This window comes from Anneissia japonica, unplaced genomic scaffold (genome assembly GCF_011630105.1).
Source record: "Anneissia japonica isolate Jap-2015-1 unplaced genomic scaffold, ASM1163010v1 scaffold737_len1565949_cov176, whole genome shotgun sequence".
Lineage (NCBI taxonomy): Eukaryota > Metazoa > Echinodermata > Crinoidea > Comatulida > Comatulidae > Anneissia > Anneissia japonica.
The window spans coordinates 472506-478505 of NW_022741618.1; the positions used below are offsets into that span (position 1 = coordinate 472506).

The 6000-nt window shown below is 29.4% G+C and overlaps 3 non-coding genes across 3 annotated transcripts; 2 read left to right on the forward strand and 1 right to left on the reverse strand.

The window, feature by feature from the left end:
• The first annotated feature begins 411 nt into the window (after positions 1–411).
• Positions 412–484, forward strand: Trnam-cau. Its single transcript has one exon. It is a non-coding gene; the product is annotated as a tRNA-Met (tRNA).
• Positions 485–4583: 4099 nt separating this feature from the next.
• On the reverse strand, positions 4584–4655 carry Trnah-gug. Its single transcript has one exon. It is a non-coding gene; the product is annotated as a tRNA-His (tRNA).
• A 534-nt stretch (positions 4656–5189) lies between these two features.
• Trnam-cau lies at positions 5190–5262 on the forward strand. Its single transcript has one exon. It is a non-coding gene; the product is annotated as a tRNA-Met (tRNA).
• The last annotated feature ends 738 nt before the right edge of the window (positions 5263–6000 follow it).

A 6000-nucleotide genomic window follows, 5' to 3' on the forward strand; every position in this document is an offset into this window, starting at 1 on the left:
GTTGACGTATATAACGAACTAAAAGTCTGGTTGCTTGGCTGGCTAAGCTAAGTGGCTGCATCGTAATACACTGTACTATTTGACTCTTGCCTTTGGGGTTTTGTTGGTTCGATTCCAACCGAGAGCCACCGGAGCCACCGGCGCAATCCAGTCTTTTTTTTTTTTTTTTATTATTACTACCTAAAAAATTAGAAGAAACTCGCGCTTAGATTTAATTTTTATACACCTTCTTTTTCATCGAAATTTACAATCTCCCATTAAATTATCAAGGATTAGGACGAATAAACTTTAGCTATCAACGAAAGAAATTTTCTCCTTAGTACAGAATCACATAGTAATGATTTTTTAGCGCTAAGTATTGTAGCGATTAAGGAAGGGAAATTAAAAGGTACAAAACGGGTCTTGCAAGTTGCCTCCTTTGCGCAGTCGGCAGCACGTCAGTCTCATAATCTGAAAGTCGTGAGTTCGAGCCTCACAGGGGGCACAGTATTTTTTGTATATAAATTAATGTTATGGTCTTCATTCAAAATTATTAACTTCTAAAACATAAATTTTCTATTAAATCATGATTTTTAAATAGGCTTCCGGGCCTATATCATTTTAATTAATGTAGGCCTATACATAAAACAACATCGAACTAGGCCTAGCTCAATAACCATAATGACTCTATAGCAATCCCCGAACCTAAATGTTCTATTGAATTGTACATTTGAAGTATATAATTATATTTCAGTTAATAGCAATAATGATCATAATACCGTACACATAAAACAAAATCAAATAAAAGCTAAGGAGCTAAAATGTACCGGTATTGCGTAACTCGTAAAAATGTTAATAAAAGTTGACCATTGTTTTAGCAATGCCACGAATAGCACTTTATTGACTAACTATAGTGTTTATTCACACTAACTTTCGCCAGCTGTCTATACTGGCTTCATCAGGTGCAGTCCAGGATTCGAACATGGTTTACTGCCACAACGCAATGTACTTACTAACCACTATACGATCACGGCACGCTACTTAGTCAGTCCTCAGATGTAAACGGAACTAAAAGAAATCGAATCTTATGTAATGTAATAATTAGGATCTACTAGGCCTATGCATTTAAGTGAGATGTAAATTAATTTTAGCCGAGCTGCAATTATCCTCCTATTAGAGTGGCTGCAATTCTGGTGAGTTATGGCTGCAGAGAGGGGCACGTGACGCACATTACGTCATCATGCTGACGTTTATAAGGTACTAAAATTTGCATCACTTGGCTGGCTAAGCTAGGTGGCTGCATCGTAATACACTAGTACTACCTATTTAACTTCCGCTTGAACGGTGTTTTGTTGGTTCGATTCCAACCGAAAGGATAATTATTAGCCACCGGCGCCATCCAGCCTTTTTTTTGTTGTTGATAATACAGCCTTTTTTTTATTAATCCCTCAAGAATTAAAAGAAATTCGAGCTTGATTTTATGTTGACTTTGCAAAGAAAGTATTATTGACAACAATTCTCTAACAAAAATGTACTCACGTTTACATTAAATGTCGGTGATTGCGATAATGATATTCATAAAGATAATTATAATAAGTATACAATACAATAATAAGATCTTTGTCTAATGAGAGGGATTAATTACCCCTGCAGTGCTATCAACTTTGACCTGTTATCATTATTGAGTTTAATTTTATACTTTGTATCTCACTTAAACTTGAGTGACTATAAGAATGATGTAATTTTGCTTAAATGATTTATTATAAGCGTACTCTTATCCGTAATAATAGTGATTTAATAATAATGATAATAATAATAATAATAATAATAATAATAATAATAATAATAATAATAATAATAATAATAATAATAACAATAATCATCATCATCATCATCATCATTTTTATATTTATTTTTATACTGGTGTAAGGAATAAGGAAGGAAAATTTCATAATTGTACCTTGTATTTTTATGACAATAAAAGATCTGTATCTGTATCTGTATTATTATTATTAATATTATTATACTATAGAGTGCGTGTCTCGGTTTTAGGCTGGTTTCCCACGGACATTCATCCCCCCGGATACTTTCCCCCTGTATTTTTCCCCTGGACAATTCCCCCACCCCTTTACATCTAATATATAATTTAAATTATACATTTTAATTTGTTATTTTACTTAATTTTAATAAAGTAAGTCCCACAGAAACAGCCACTGGCGCCGTCCAGCTTTTGTGTTTTTCAACGTTTTTATTCTTAATACATTTTTGTGATACATTTTTTAAATAAAACTATTTTATACGTTTCATTGTTAAATTTAAAGGCCTATTTTCTCTAATGCAATTCACCTGAGCCTGAATTTCCCGCGTTTTGAATTACGGTACTGTTTATTTTAATACTACTGTGTATTGTTTTATAGATTTGTATTATATTTCATTTTTTAATTTAAAAACTAACTGTTGTTCGAGGTCTCTTTTGTACTTAAAGATATATATTTTCGTTTTATGGTGATGATGATGATGATAATGACGATGTTACTATGATGATGAGGACGGTGATGATGATGACAATAATAATGACGGAGATGACGATGATGTTCATGGTGATAATGATGATGATGATGATAATGATACCTACTATATAAACAACAGTGCTCAATTAAGAAAAAAATGAAGTTATTAACGCATACTATTAAGGCCTAAACACATAATTAGAATTTTATATCACTACATTTATATGCCTACCTGAGAGGAAGATAAAACTTATATTTATTTATTTATTTATTTATTTATTTATTTATTTATTTATTTATTTATTTATTTATTTATTTATTTATTTATTTATTTATTTATTTATTTATTTATTTATTTATTTATTTATTTATTTATTTATTTATTTATTTATTTATTTATTTATTTATTTATTTATTTATTTATTTATTTATTTATTTATTTATTTATTTATTTATTTATTTATTTATTTATTTATTTATTTATTTATTTATTTATTTATTTATTTATTTATTTATTTATTTATTTATTTATTTATTTATTTATTTATTTATTTATTTATTTATTTATTTATTTATTTATTTATTTATTTATTTATTTATTTATTTATTTATTTATTTATTTATTTATTTATTTATTTATTTATTTATTTATTTATTTATTTATTTATTTATTTATTTATTTATTTATTTATTTATTTATTTATTTATTTATTTATTTATTTATTTATTTATTTATTTATTTGAATTTCCCGCGTTTTGAATTACGGTACTGTTTATTTTAATACTACTGTGCATTGTTTTATAGATTTGTATTATATTTCATTTTTTAATTTAAAAACTAACTGTTGTTCGAGGTCTCTTTTGTACTTAAAGATATATATTTTCGTTTTATGGTGATGATGATGATGATAATGACGATGTTACTATGATGATGAGGACGGTGATGATGATGACAATAATAATGACGGAGATGACGATGATGTTCATGAGGATGGTGATAATGATGATGATGATGATGATAATGATACCTACTATATAAACAACAGTGCTCAATTAAGAAAAAAATGAAGTTATTAACGCATACTATTAAGGCCTAAACACATAATTAGAATTTTATATCACTACATTTATATGCCTACCTGAGAGGAAGATAAAACTTATATTTATTTATTTATTAATTAATTATTATTATTATTATTATTATTATTATTATTATTATTATTATTATTATTATTATTTAGGATTCTCTCTCGTCATGCATGGTATCCTATGACTTACAAACCGGAAGAACCTTGATCACGGCCTGAGTCATTAATTTTATATTTATCTTCCACTTTTGTATTCAAGCCTTATAAACGCATCGATATGTCGGCTGGCTAAGCTGTGTGGCTACTTTGAACCAAGCGGTACGAATAATGAAAGTCACGAATTCAAACCTCGATGTGTACGCTACTGGCACAATCTGGTCAATTTTATCCCCTTTGAAAATATCTTTTGTTTTTATTATCGAATTTGAATGATATAATTCATATATTAATATTTTTCTACCGCTCTTTTTTTGTGTCTACTGTCCGCTTGTTGCGGGCAAGTAGAAACTTTGCTATCATCTTTCTTGTAATGCCACTCAGCATAATATTTTTCTAAATGAAAGGAAACTGACACAAGTCTCTAAGTTTTTATGTAACTTTATTCGTTTATTTTTTTTCTGAATGAAGTGATTATTGATGACTGGATAATGTCAAGGAACTAGATTAACATTACCCAAATAATTGAAAAATGTATTAATAAGAAGAACAACTGCTGCGAAATTGTTTTATCAATGCCTGGGTTATTGCTGCCTCAACGAAACGTACTAACCACTAAACAATCAAGGCGCGCTACTTAGTTCTGACGTAAGTTGAATACTAAACACAAGGAAGTGCAACCTTTGGTAAACCACAGAAGAATGCCGTACTAAACATAAATTACCATAATGGGCACGAAAAAAAAAATCAAAACAAAACAATCCGTAGATAATATTATTCGATTGTTAGATTCAGTAAGATAATATTAATTAACAAAAAAAGGACCACTGCCGTGACATTGTTATATCAATGCCGTGACCAGGATTCGAACCTGGGTTATTGCGGCCACAACGCAATGTACTAACCACTATACGATCACGGCGCGCTACTTAGCCCTGATACAAACCGGACCAAACAAAAGGAAAGCTATACTAAGCTTTAGTAAGTGTTCTTATAATTTGTGTAACGTGGATGCACCACCGTGGTGTATGCCACCGATATCTGTATCTGTATCTGTCAGCTACTGCACAACCGCCGTAGGCTATCACGTGCAGTTAACGCTGTCGCTGCAACTGGTTGCAAATAATATATTTAGATTTTTAGATGCGCAGTCTTAGATATAAAGGGAAGGTGTGATTTCCCAATAAATGCTTACTTACTTTAAGTTAAGCCATCCATGGATGAAGTTTATCCCATTTTCTACGGTCCACCTTTTATACGTCCATAAAGGAAACCTTCTTTTGCATCGAAATGTATGATCTCCAATAAAATAATTATAGGATTTAGATAAAATAAACTTCAGCTGTTAACAAAAATGTCTTTAAATTATTTCCTTTAGTGCAGTAACCACATAGTAATGATTTTATATCACGAAATATCGTACCAAATAGGTGAAACTAAAGCGTACTCACAAGTAGCCTCCTTGGCGCAGTCGGCAGCGCGTCAGTCTCATAATCTGAAGGTCGTGAGTTCGAGCCTCACAGGGGGCACAGATTTTTTTGTATATAAATTAATGTTATGGTCTCCATTCTCAATTGATTTTTTAAACCAAATGTTGTATTAAATTATACTTTTTATATATATACCTTTTCAATTAATGTAATCTTAAAACAATATCATAAAAACTATAGTACAATAACCATAATGACTTTATAGCACTAAATAGTTTAAATACATTCAGATAAAATATACAATAATAATAAAAATAATAACAATAAATTATAATCACAGTAATAATAATAATGATTCTGATTGATAATATATACAATAATAATAATAATAATAATAATAATAAATCATAATAATAGTAATGATAATAATAATAATACCTAACCCTTATTTTATACAAGTTTATACAGCATTCACATTGTATAACAGGCTTCATGCATATACACACGCATGTAATTGGCCTAATAACGATAAATATGATTTGTATAAAGTTTGGGCTTAAGGGGTTAACTTTCTTCTGAAAAACTCACAAAAACTAAGCAGTCATTGATTATATCATAAACAAAACATGACAGCAGAGGAAACCAACATTACCTAACTTTACTGTATTTGCTAGTATTTTGAAAAAAAAACCACAAGAAAACCAACAACAACAACAAAACAAACAAATAAAAACACTACACGCTACCACCGAAGCCTTAGGTGTTGCTGATTGGTCAGTTGAATCAGAGAGCGTTTCCGATTACAATTGAAGTGAAAACGCTGTAGCGGCTGTATAT